General features: G+C 40.0%; 1 protein-coding gene across 1 annotated transcript in view; it reads left to right on the forward strand.

Annotated features, from left to right (window-relative positions):
- Positions 1 to 13,922, forward strand: part of LOC124605475 (intraflagellar transport protein 172 homolog) — a 320,057-nt gene that overhangs the window by 137,191 nt on the left and 168,944 nt on the right. The gene's annotated exons all lie outside the window — the stretch shown is intronic.

The following is a 13,922-nucleotide window of genomic DNA, read 5'->3' on the forward strand; positions in this document are numbered from 1 at the left end:
ATAATGTATTGGTTAGGTCTCTAGGCAGTTTCTTCAGGAAACAGAAGCAAATAAGGATGGGCAGGGTATAAAGGTACGTTCGAGCCTCGGAAGAGGTAAGTATTAATATATTTATGGAAAATCAAAGATGAAAGTCGAGCAGTTATGAAACAAGGAAGATGCTGGGTGGCATACTGTATTGTAAAAATAGTCGGTTACCAGGTGAATGTTCAGACAAAACGCTTCCTCTGAGGTTGTGAAGCAGCTATTGGAATGGACCACATTATGCTGACAATGCTGATTTATTTGGTCCTTGGTAACAATTTGCTGGATGAATGAATGGGTGGATAATTGATTAATGGCCATACAGACATGGGAGCCTGTGCAATGTAGGCAGAAGCTGGTGGATTGTGTCACTGATTTGGAACTTAACCCTATATGTGAAACTTAACCCTGTGTGTGATGGGGTAGCAATTGGAGTGATAATGCTGGAATAAGAGATATTTTGTATTTGTTTTGGGCAGCTCTTGCATCTGTGTTTTCCATGTGCATATGACATATGACAGAAGCTGAGAACAACAGCGGGACAGGATTAGATAAAGAAAGTATCTCTGCTGGATAAGTGGTAAAACACGATTGTTAGTGGCATAGGGGGGGGGGGGGGTAGATGTGAGGATATTCCACATTTTAGGGCACAATTAAAGAGAGTCAAAGTCTTGTCAGGTCTCAGTTGGTTTAGTTTTAAGTGCTACATTGTGAGTAAAGGAGAAACAGTTATGGGTGAGGATATAGTTAGTTACTCTGAAGTCAGCTGAATGATGAGAGAGGTAGTGTATGATGCTTACAAAAGTACAGATACTGGTAATGTTGATGTAAAAGGAGATGATACTTCTGTTATCATCATTATTTTAACTCATTTATTCTTCTCATGAGAATAATGTTCATTTCTATTAGTTTTTCTTTGTTCATTCTGTTACTCTTCCCTGTTTTTGGTACTTTGGAAGTCATATCACAGATCATATAATTGCTATTTCTTTGTGAGTTCCATCTCCCCTTTAGACAACCAACTGACAACCAACTTAGGGTCACTATCACACTTTGCAACATTACTTCAGCACCATTAGGTAGCTTGACATTGTGGAAGGCATTGAAATAGATATGATATAGAGGGGAATGATATATTAGAATTATGGAATAATGGTACAACTGCTTAACAGTAATTTTATTACGATCTGTAGTTAGCATGCAATCAGTAGTTAACACTCATGAACTTCATATGGCTAAGGTTGGCTTTAGTACTACTCTACTACATTTTACAGGTCTTCACTGGGTAACTGGGAAATTTTCATGAAAAATTTTGGTGGATTATTGTGCTCTCTGTCGGACAGAAGGGAGGGACTATCAGCCTGTGGTGATTTTGATGTAAATTTCTTGAACGTATCTGACAGGAAAAATGGTCCAGAGATGCTGTTACCTACTTATAATGTAATAGTAATCATAGATTTCACTTCCAGAGTTGCCCACAATAGTAGTATTCTTACAAAGAGCAGAATTTAAATAAAAACATGCCTATCATGTGATCAATGAACTGTCAGATCATAATGCACGGTAGTCATCTAATGTAACTTTGCTCTATGTACAGATCAGAAACACTAAGATAACAGTGAAAAGTAATTGTTTTTTATTTATTTATTGTCTTTTTTTGCATATAGTCACCAACTGGCGACTTTTGCAAATGTCATAGCATTTTTATACAATTTTTGTACAAAGAATAGGAATTTGCAATTCACATTTACAAGAAGCCACTCAAGGGTGACACACGTGGCAATATATGGTACAGTACTTCATAATGCAACATACAGTTGTTTCATATTATAGGTATCTGAATTTACAGCACGTTGTTACAAAAATAATATATATTACAATCACCTCAGAATAGTACATTGTATAGATGGAAGAGTTAAGTCTACATTTAATATCAGTGTTCATTCAGTGAGAACAAACATTTGAGAGTTAAGAATGATTTAAATTCCCTTTTGAATACTTTACCTCTGTGGCATCTTATAGCACTTGGCAGTTTGTTAAACCATATCTGGCCATTTATCCAAGGACTATGATCTGTTGTCTTTAGTTTAGTTCTGTTTCTGAAGAAGCAATCTTTTTGTCTTCTGTTATGGGCATGCACATCAGAGCACTTAGCTCCATTATTTTTATGGTCCACAAAGAATGTTATTAGTCTGTACAGATACAAGGAGTATACAGTTAGATATTTATGTTGTACAAAGGTTTCCCTACATGGATCTCTGTATCCTAGTCGATGCGTGGTCCTGATTGCTCTTTTCTGCAGTGTTAGGATTCTGTTCATGTTTCTCTTAGCAGCACATCCCCATACCTCTATTCCATAATTAATATATGCAAATATTGTCCCAAATAAGCAGTGTTTAATGTTTGTTCAGAGACTAATTTTGATAGTTTGCTAATTAAGTGCAGTGAACTTCTGATTTTATTGCATACAACATTGGTATGTACTACCCATCTAAGATTTTTGTCTAGATATATCCCCAAAAATTTACATTTGTCGCTGTCTACTTTTTTGATGCCACTTATATTATCAATTCAGGTTTGGTATGAATTACCTAGTTTAAATGGTAATAGCTGGGATTTACTAATATTGACTTTTAGACCTTGATCATAGAAGTAAGTAGTTATTTGACTTAAGCCATCAGTTGCAGCCAATGTCAAATCATTAGTTTGTTTGCAAAAGAACAAAAGTGAGGTATCATCTGCATAACTTACTAGTTGGGAGTGTGGAGGTGCCTCTAAATCATTAATGTAGACCAGGAAAAGGAAAGGGCCCAATACGGAGCCCTGAGGTACACCTTGTTTAACTGTTTCGTAGCTGGACTGGAAATGTTTGATCTGACCATTAATTTCATAACTCAGCTTTGTACACTGCTTACGATAGGTTAGATAAGTGATCAGTAGTTGTATGGATGTGGCATTTATATTGTAAGTTTCCAGTTTGCTTAGTAGTAGTTCATGGTTCACTGAGTCAAATGCTTTAGTAAGGTCTAGAGTAGGAAATCTACTCAGCATGCAGCAGCAGGAGTACACACATATAAAAAAAAGCTTTTAGGAATAGAAGCTTTCGGAGCCAGTGGCTCCCTCTTCCAGCAGAAGGTTTGAAGGGGAAGGAAGAGGGGTGAAGGAAATGGACTGGAGAGATTTAGGAAAAGGGAAAAGAGTTCGGAAAAGTCACCTCAAACCCCGGGTCAGGGGAGTCTCACCTGGGAATGAGAAGAAAAACCAGATTGTTAGGGACTGCACCGGACAAGATTTGAAAATCAGAGAGCTTAAAATGGGAGACAGGATAATATGCAAGACAGAGATTTCTGTAAAACGTCATGAATGAGTTAATAAGAGTCAAAAGCTTAGTGCATTTTATGTAATAGAGGTGGTAGGAGGACGGCAAAAGATAGGCAGGCCAGAAAATGAAAGATGTAGAAACTAAAATGGAGTGGAGAAAGGAGTAGTTACTGTGAAGAAATTCTGAGATGGAAGAAATTAATGTAAATTAAGGGTAGGTGGTTGGCAAGAACCAAGGAAATGTTGTAGCACTAGTTCCCATCTGTGGAGTTCTGAGAAACTGGTGTCTGGGGGAAGGAGCCTGATGGCGCATGTTGTGAAACAGGCACCAAGGTCACGACTGTCATGTTGTACAGCATGCTCTGCAACAGGAAATTGTGTGTTGCTGGTATACACACTCTGCGTATGCCCATTCATCCTAACATAATCTGATGGTAGTCATGCCAATGTAAAAGGCCGAACAATCTTTACATATCAGCAGGCATATGACACATGTAGCTTTACAGGTGGCTCTCCCTTTGATAGTATATGTTTTGCCTGTTACAGGGCTGGTATAGGTGTTCCCTGGTATAGGTGCTAGCTGGAGCTTGCGTAGGGCAAGTGCTGGAGAGGGGACAGACAAATCGGTTGGAGCCGTAGGGTAGGGAGATGGATGCGGAGGGAACGTAGGGTCTGACAAGGATATTGCAGAAACCGGGAGGGCGACAAAAAGCTATTCTAGGTGTGGTGGGCAAAATCTCGAACAAAATGGATCTCATTTCAGGGAATGATTTTAGGAAGTCATGGTCTTAAATCATGCCCTGGAATGAGATCCATTCTATTGAGATTTTGCCCACCACATCTGGAATAGCTTTTTTTGACCCTCTTGTGGGGCGGCGGGTGGAATAATTGTTAATGTTCCTATTATTTATTTAATGCTGTTGTTTGCCGTTCTCAACACTGGCTCTCTAACTACAATATTGGCAACCAGAAAGTGATTAGCAAAACGTGAAGCCTGTAATTAGAATTCCTAGTGCCCACTTCATCTGAGAAATACATTTATAGCTACAGCTTATAGCTCTGAGGAATTAGGAGATTGTCTGGGATTCACAATAAAAAACCATTCTTTCTAAAATGTTCACTATATTCTGAAAGTCACAGACCAAAAAGTATCCACACAATCCAACTACCAGAGCAGTTCACAGTCTAATTGGCTGATGCAACTATAACTGTTCAAATTAAATGTTTAAGTGAATGCTCGCCATAATTTGATGATAATGTGCATTAAACACCACTCTAATAATGGTAGAATGTCTGTCCTGCGGCGGCACGTGAAAATACGACATTCGCAAACTAAAGATAGATCATTAACATCATCCCAAAATTAACACTTCACTCGAAAACGATTTCATGATTACGCGTATCCCGAGTAACTTATTATGGCATCCGAGGCTGTTTATATCAACAATACCGACGCAACGCGACTCCCGGCACAGGTGGTGCGCTAATCAGCGTCTGGAGAGAACTGGGGCCTTTTTTTCTCTCGTGCAGCATTCTTACATATAAAGCCGCAGTGCGGACGGCTAAGGGAATGCCTGATCAAATCTGCTCTCCCGACTAGCCGCTGGGCTAGTAATGCACCACTTTAAATTATCGAATAAATCATTGCTTCCTTTGCGGATGGCCAATGAAGCTCTCAATTTAAATGTGCAATCAGCACACAGGTAAGTAATCATAATAAAAGTCTGACATGGCTAAGTCAAATATTTTGGGCGAGATAATTAATTTAATTACACTACACGCAGTAGACGAGCTCTGAACTTGCCCTTTGGAGATACGCTATCGCTAAAGTTTTATAGTTATTCAGTTGAAACTTCTCACGTCTTTATGATTGTAGCGGATCTCCGTTCTACTTAAATTTAAACATCCTAGCTTTATTTATTCGCCTACTTAATCCATCTTGCTTCCTTAATTTCTAAGACAAAAACTAGAAAATCATGAATTTCAACTAAAATTTTAATTTGTGAGATCCAGAATACTGTTTCTACTAAATTATTACGCAAAAGAAATCTAAATATAAATTTTAAAGTTTCCAGCTCTCTTCTGTTGCGCCAATGATTTTTACAGAAAAACATCCAAAGTTCGAAAATGGTTAAAGTTATTGAACTGATATCCAACACATATTGATTTTGTATTACTCCTGACATGCTAGAAACGTTTCAGGTTATTTACTTCATTTTAAAGTATTGCGCAATATTTATGACGTCAGAGCTAGTTACAACGGACTAGGCTGGCACACAATGGAAAGACTGATGTGAATTTTATAAGGCGTGCGATAGCCATGACGGACAATTTTAGTATTTGAGAGTAAGAGCTGAAATTTTGGTGGATAGGAAAGATGAAGAATGAGTGAGACCTGAAAAGGAAAGAAGATCTCACACAGCTGGGACTGCACAGCTGCCACACTGTTCATAGGTTACAGAACAACTTCCTCCCTACAGAATTCATTAGCTTAATGCTGGCTTGATAGTCATACCGGAAGATTTTAGTATTTGAGAGTAAGAGCCGAAATTTTGGTAGATAGGAAAGATGAAGAATGAGTGGGACCTGAAAAGGAAAGAAGACTCACACAGCTGGTACTGCACAGCTGCCACACTGTGTAGAGGTTACAGAACAACCTCCTCCCTACAGAAGAAAACTGGCTTCTTTCAAAGTCAACAACACTCTGATATTTTGACAAGAAATCTATGCCAATTAAAACCTCAATACTGAGATTATTTACAAATAAGCATGGATGATCAATTAAATTACCATTAATGTCAAAGGGCAGCAAAGCTTCTTGTTTTACCGTTTTTGACACCTTGCCAGTAGCACCAATTATTCTTAGTCCTGATACCCTCATTACAGTAAGCTTGTCTTTACTAGGTAATGCATCAAATAAGGACTGAGATATCGCACTCACCTCACTTCCACTGTCTAAGAGACAACGTACATTGATACCCAACATATTCACTATTATTATAGGGTGGCTTATTCTAGGTTGTACAGGTGGTTCCTCAAACTCATCCAATAGTTCCTTTTGGATTTGTCTCCAACTAAAGTGATCGACATCTGTCTTCATTACATTTAGGTCAAAGTGTGTAGGGGTTTCCTGAATTACATTTTCAGCTGCCTCTTCCAGTCGGTCTATTAATTTTAAATCAAAACACCGCATGACGTCATTACATTTAGTTTGCTGAACATGATCCAAATTACTGTAGTCTGAGCGATTCTGCGCCTCCAGACCGGGCATAACACTAGTTACAGCTAAACCACTTTCACTATTATCGTTGGGTTCCTTCTCAAGTGACAACTGGTCACAGCTACTGGGTTCATCGACCCCCAACAGGCTATCCTCTACATTCTCACTTACCTCCTGTCCTAAATCTATTAGTACAATATCAACATCCTGCACAGGCACTTTAGATAAGAACACATCATCCTCATCGTAAATATAAGCATGAATTTCTTCTGCTTCTTCACCTGACAATTCAGTATTTTGTAGCTCTTCCCTACCGTTTCACTGCTGTGCCTTCTCTTTCTCTTCCCACTTAGAAAGCGTCTCTAACACGGTATCTATCAAATACTGTGAGTGGTTTAATATTTCTGCAGTATCATTGGATGCCACCGACCCATCACCCGAATCCTCAGTTTGAGTATTCTGATCTGTCATACTAATTACTGTAATTACTGGCTTAGGAAAAGCAACCGCCTAGTGAGTGTCAGTATCTTCATAGATGGGAACTAGTTTTCCAGCCTCTGCATACTACTGTTACCTTTATTTGCATTATAGTTAACTGACACAGCATTGCTTTCAACACTGTTGTTTACTTGCACATTTTTGTTAGGAACAAAATTACTATCATTCGGATGCCATTGTTGGTTCTGGTAATTATTTCTCCAATTCCTACCTTTCTTAGTATGGCGAACATCTACTGTTCTGATGTTTACATTGCCATTCTGCTCGTTCTTAAAATTACTACTAGTGTTATTAGCATTTCTGTTATTACGTGCTTGCTCCTCATTGGCAGCCACACGCTCTACGCGTTCCAAATATTCAATGAAACGATCCAGATTGTCTCTAGGGGCAGATACAATTCTAGTTTGCCAATACCATGGCAGTTTGGCTTCAAGACCTAGTATTATCATTTCAGGTTTTAGCTTTTCGGCCAAATGTGACAAACGTGAGATCCTTGACCTGGCAAACTCATTAATATATTCCTTGCCTGCATTGAAGCGTTTTCCACTCCATAATTCTCTCAACACTTCATTTTGCTTATTGCTAGACCAATACTCATTAATGAAAGCTGTTTTAAATTCCGCTATTGTTTTACACTTCAACAAAACATCAACTGACCAACGCATGGCGTCACCCACTAAATGGCTTGTAATAAATGAGATTTTCTCTCGTTCAGACCAAGTTGGTGGAATCACATCTTCAAAATCGTTCCAGAAATCTAGCGGGTGGATATTTTTATCTGGATCGAACCGCAAGAACTGCTGACATCCGATAAATGCAGCGTTTGCAGCTACAACTTGTTGTATACTACCATTACCAGAAGTTACTGAAGCTACTTTTCTCTCAATGTTAGTACTAATATTTTCTACTCTCATTTCAGCATTATCTACTCTTTGCACAATATGAGTAGTATCAGTTTTGATTGCATCTACTTCTACTTGACATATGTTTACTTTTGTATTAACATCTTTAAACCTATCTGAGCACAGTTCAGATTCCGCCTTGATCTTTTCTGTTAACTTGTGCTCCAGCTTCGCATCTTCCATTTGGAAGTCTTTGCGAACCTCAGCAACTTCGGATTTTACTGTTTTATACATTTCAGAAAATTGTTGAGCAACCTTTTTCTTAATATCCTCATGATTGTAATCAATTTTATAATTCAAACTGTCCAGATCCTCTTTCAGCTTTTTGCAACCAGCCTTGAAGGTACTGTCCATTACCTCCAATCACTTATTAAAATTAGTTTGGCTGGCCACAATCTCATACTTTAATTCAGCATTACTGCTTTTGACCTCAGTTATTTCAGATTTTAATTCAGCTGTCATTTTAGCAATACTGGTAGCTATTGCTTGTAATATAACATTTAAATCAATAGCCCCAGTATCTTTGGGTTGCTCACTAGCTGGTTTTTTATCACACTCAGGTGACGAAAAACTAGCTCCAATACCAGAATCATCAAAACGAAATGAAACATCTGATTGGTCAGTCATATCTAACTTATCCTTTTTAAACTCTACCACCTCTGATGACTGTTTCGTTTTTAACTCATCAGATAAACTATCATCCAATAAATTAACAATTTCTGATTTCTGCTTTACTACAGGGGTCTCTGTTATTGAATCATTGCCCCTGTTCACACTACTGTCAGGAGACAATACTTCATATTTCACTTTAACATTACTATTTTCATGCATATTTACACTTGAACCATTGTCTGGATTTACAGTTCCCTCAACAGACATAGGTTCTGATTTAAGTTTAACCTCAGTTTCTTCTGGCGGTTCCATCGCTGACAGTCTTTGAGTGCAGGTTAGTAAAAATTTTAACAGCTTTTCACTTAACTGAGTTCCTTCTGCACAACGTGTGGCGTTGCCGGCGTGGCGTACCAGGATTACTGATGCGACGCGACGCGTTTGAACTGCAGACGGCACTTCGATGGCTGCTGTGTGTTTGCGTGGCCCGCAACTGCAGGCGCGGCTCCGGTTGCTCCGGCGGACGACTGCGGTGAGGCAAAACTGGCTTCTCGTGATGCCGGCAGCGCCACTAGACTCAGTGCCAGCTCCGTCAATCCAGATGCGTTGTTAATCCAATTGCGTCGTCCACATGCACATGTAACACTATCACTGTTCTATTACTCAGTTGCGTGTTGCATTTCACTCCCGAATCCGAATATTTAAAAATCACTTTCACTTTTACTCAATTTCTTTCCCGGCCGATTGGCACCATATGTGGGGCGGCGGGTGGAATAATTGTTAATGTTCCTATTATTTATTTAATGCTGTTGTTTCCCATTCTCAACACTGGCTCTCTAACTACAATATTGGCAACCAGAAAGTGATTAGCAAAACGTGAAGCCTGTAATTAGAATTCCTATTGCCCACTTCATCTGAGAAATACATTTATAGCTACAGCTTATAGCTCTGAGGAATTAGGAGATTGTCTGGGACTCATAATCAAAAATCATTCTCTCTAAAATGTTCACTATATTCTGAAAGTCACAGACCAAAAAGTATCCACACAATCCAACTACCAGAGCAGTTCACAGTCTAATTGGCTGATGCAACTATAACTGTTCAAATTAAATGTTTAAGTGAATGCTCGCCATAATTTGATGATAATGTTCATCAAACTTCACGCTAATAATGGTAGAATGTCTGTCCTGCGGCGACATTTGAAAATACGACATATGCAAACTAAAGATAGATCATTAACGTCATCCCGAAATTAACACTTCACTCGAAAATGATTTCATGATCACGCGTCTCCCGAGTAACTTATTACGGCATCCGAGGCTGTTTATATCAACGATACCAATGCGACGCGACTCCCGGCACAGGTGGTGCACTAATCAGCGTCTGGAGAGAACTGGGGCCTTTTTTTCTCTCGTGCAGCATTCTTACATATAAAGCCATGGTGCGGACGGCTAAGGGAACGCCTGATCAAATCTGCTCTCCCGACTAGCCGCTGGGCTAGTAATGCACCACTTTAAATTATCGAATAAATCATTGCTTCCTTTGCTGATGGCCAATGAAGCTCTCAATTTAAATGTGCAATCAGCACACAGGTAAGTAATCATAATAAAAGTCTGACATGGCTAAGTCAAATATTTTGGGCGAGATAATTAATTTAATTACACTACACGCAGTAGACGAGCTCTGAACTTGCCCTTTGGAGATACGCTATCGCTAAAGTTTTATAGTTATTCAGTTGAAACTTCTCACATCTTTATGATTGTAGAGGATCTCCCTTCTACTTAAATTTAAACATCCTATCTTTATTTATTCGCCTACTTAATCTATCTTGCTTCCTTAATTTCTAAGACAAAAACTAGAAAATCATGAATTTCAACTATTCCCAGACTACCTTCTCTACCCAGCGGTTCCTACCCCTGTAACCGACCCCGCTGCAAAACCTGCCCCATGCATCCCCCCACAACCACCTACTCCAGCCCCGCTACTGGTAAAACATACACAATTCAAGGCAGGGCTACCTGTGAAACCACACATGTCATTTATCAACTGACATGCCTGCACTGCACAGCCTTTTACATCGGCATGACAACAACCAAACTGGCTGAGCGCATGAACGGACACAGACGAACTGTCCGCCTAGGAGATGCCCAATACCCAGTAGCGGAGCATGCCCTCCAGCATAATTCTAGGGACCTAGGAACCTGCTACACCGTATGTGCCATTTGGCTTCTCCCACCCAACACCAGTCCCTCTGAACTGCGGAGATGGGAACTTGCACTCCAACACATCCTTTCATCCCGCCATCCCCCTGGACTGAACCTACGTTAAACCACCTCACTCCCATTCACTCTTCAGTCTTCTCCTCTTTCCCTTTCCTCTTTAGCCATTCACGCATCTTTTCATCCTACATAGTTGTGTTTATCTTTATACTATATACCTCTTACTTCTGTATGCATCCTCTTTGGTTTGAAGCTGGCACAGTACTTACAGTAGAATATCTTTGGCTTCCCTCTGACAACCATGCCTCCATCCTTGCTACCCTCCCTGTTTACCTTTCCCTGTTGCTTCATAACCTGGGTTGTGAGTAACTGAATCCACTTTCCCTTCTTCCCTTTTTTCCCCTCTCTCCTCCCTGATGAAGGAACAAAGTTCCGAAAGCTAGGAATGTAAATTTTCAGTTCTGTTTTATGTGTATCTATCGGCTGTACTGAGCTGAGGTAAGTACTGGCCAGCCCCTCTATCTCTTTGTTAGTATTTGTTTCATATCTTATATGAGATTTTCCATTAATCATTTAAAATTTTAATTTGTGAGATCCAGAATACTGTTTCTACTAAATTATTATGCAAAAGGAATCTAAATATAAATTTTTAAGTTTCTAGCTCTTTTCTGTTGCGCCAATGATTTTTACAGAAAAACATCCAAATTTCGAAAATGGTTAAAGTTATTGAACTGATATCCAACACATATTGATTTTGTATTACTCCTGACATGCTAGAAACGTTTCAGGTTATTTACTTCATTTTAAAGTATTGCGCAATATTTATGATGTCAGAGCTAGTTACAACGGACTAGGCTGGCACACAATGGAAAGACTGATGTGAATTTTATAAGACGTGAGTATGCTGCTTCCCTACACTCTGAATCTCTGCAATATCTTTGTCAGACCCTACACTCCCTCTGCACCCATCTCCCTACTCTATGACTTCTACTCCTGTGACGGCTCTCACTGCAAGACTTGCTCTATGCACCCTCCTACCAACACTTTTATCAGCCCCGTAACAGGCAAAACATATACTATCAAAGGGAGAGCCACCTGTAAAGCTACACGTGTCATATGCCTGCTGATATGTAAACATTGTTCGGCCTTTTACATTGGCATGACTACCATCAGATTATAAGTTAGGATGAAAGGGCATAGGCAGTGTGTGTATACCAGCAACACACAATTTCCTGTTGCTGTACGACATGACAGTAATGACCTTGGTGCCTGTTTCACAACATACTTCATCTGGATTCTTCCCCCCAAATATCAGTTTCTTAGTATCCCACAGTTGGAAACTAGTGCTACAACATTCCTTGGTTATCACCCACCTGGCATTCATCATTAATTTCTTCCATCTCAGCATTTCTTCACAGTAACCACTCCTTTCTTCACTCCATGTTAGATTCTACATCTTTCATTTTCTGCCCCATCTGATGTTTCGCCGTCCCCGTCCCACCCCTTATTACATACAATGTGCATAGCTTTTCACTCATATTAACTCATTCAAGATGTTTTAGCAGTAATCTCTGTCTTCCACATTACCTTGTCTTCCATCTTAAGTCTCAGGTTTTCAAATCTCATCTGGCGGAGTTCCCAACCATCAGTCTTTGCTTCTCATTCCATCTGGTAAGTCTCACTTAACCATGGGTTTTGGGTGACTTTCCCGAACTCTGTCCCTTTTCCTGAATCTCCCAGGCCTTTTCCTTCACCCCTGTTCCTTACCCTTCAACCCTTCTACCAGAAGGAGCCACTGGCTCTGAAAGCTTGCATACCTAAGATCTTTTCCATATGTGCGTTCTCCTGCCGTTGCTTGCTGAGTAGATTTTTTATCTATCCAATTACTTTATACTGTCAATAATCAATTATTTTCAGTGTTACAAAGTAACAGTAAGACCGATTAATGACAAAACTACTGAAGATTTTAAAGAAAGCTTAAAAAAATGTCGACTGAAGCGAATTTTTAAGTGAGCCTGGTGCTAGCTTGAAACTGAATATATTCTGTAATGAGTTTGTGTCCGTGCAAATAGACTTTTTGTGTTTGCCGCCCGATCATATTGTGTAAATCGCACAATATTTCATCGATGCAACTGCTCAAGATTTTCAGGTGGTGATAGTTGCTACAACGTGTGTCTGACGATAATCCCGCTGTGGTGTCGAAATTTACGAGGTCCAGAGCAGGAAGTATGCATGCATGGGAAGATGCTTGCAGTCGGAGGAAAGCAGGTCCCCTAGCCGCAGAAAGGCCTTCTGCACATGTGCTGTGGGCAATGACTGTGCTGCCGGATGTTCCTGTGGCTAAAAGCTGAATTAAATCTCAGCAGCGTGTTGCGTTACATCATGAATCAGAAGTTCTCGTTTTCCCAGTTTTGATTTAATGGCAGCCAGTGCTGGATTCCAGGATACTCTAATTGAATACCTGCATCCCTGTGGACAAGATTGTCCACTGTATGGATATGTATGGCCTCCTTAACAACATTGTCCCAGGAAGATTATGCTGGGGATATAATTCCAGTCTTTTCGTAAAACATATGATGCCCGTGTTGAAGCAATGCTCTGCTACCACTGATTTATCAGGTTGCCCCAGGCCTGTGTGACGATGATGTTTGACACAACGTTCTTGCACAGTTCTGCATGTCCGCCCAATATAAGATTTTGCACATTGGCATGGTATCTTGTACATGCTGTATTTCCTAAGATCAAGGTCATCTTTGACCAAACACAATTCCTCAGTTTTGCTGGTGGCTGAAAAACACACATGATGTCATGTCTTTTGAGGGTTCTTTCTATTCATGAAGGTATGCTGCCAAAATAGGACAAGAAGACCATTGCAGCGGGTGCCTCTGCATCTTTATTTACATCCCAGCTTTGAATTTGCTTAGAACAGAATGCTTGGCGAATCTGTCTGTCGGAATAGACATTCTGTCGGAATACCATTCTTAGGTGTTGTAGCTCAGCAGGTAGACTGTCGGCATCTGAGACCACACGCGCTCTGTGCACCAAGGGGCACAAGACACTAAGTCATTGCGCAGAGTGATGACAACTTGCGGCGTGCAAATAAAACTCCGTATGAGCTGATTGGCAATA

The sequence above is a fragment of the Schistocerca americana genome, chromosome 3 (genome assembly GCF_021461395.2).
Source record: "Schistocerca americana isolate TAMUIC-IGC-003095 chromosome 3, iqSchAmer2.1, whole genome shotgun sequence".
NCBI lineage: Eukaryota > Metazoa > Arthropoda > Insecta > Orthoptera > Acrididae > Schistocerca > Schistocerca americana.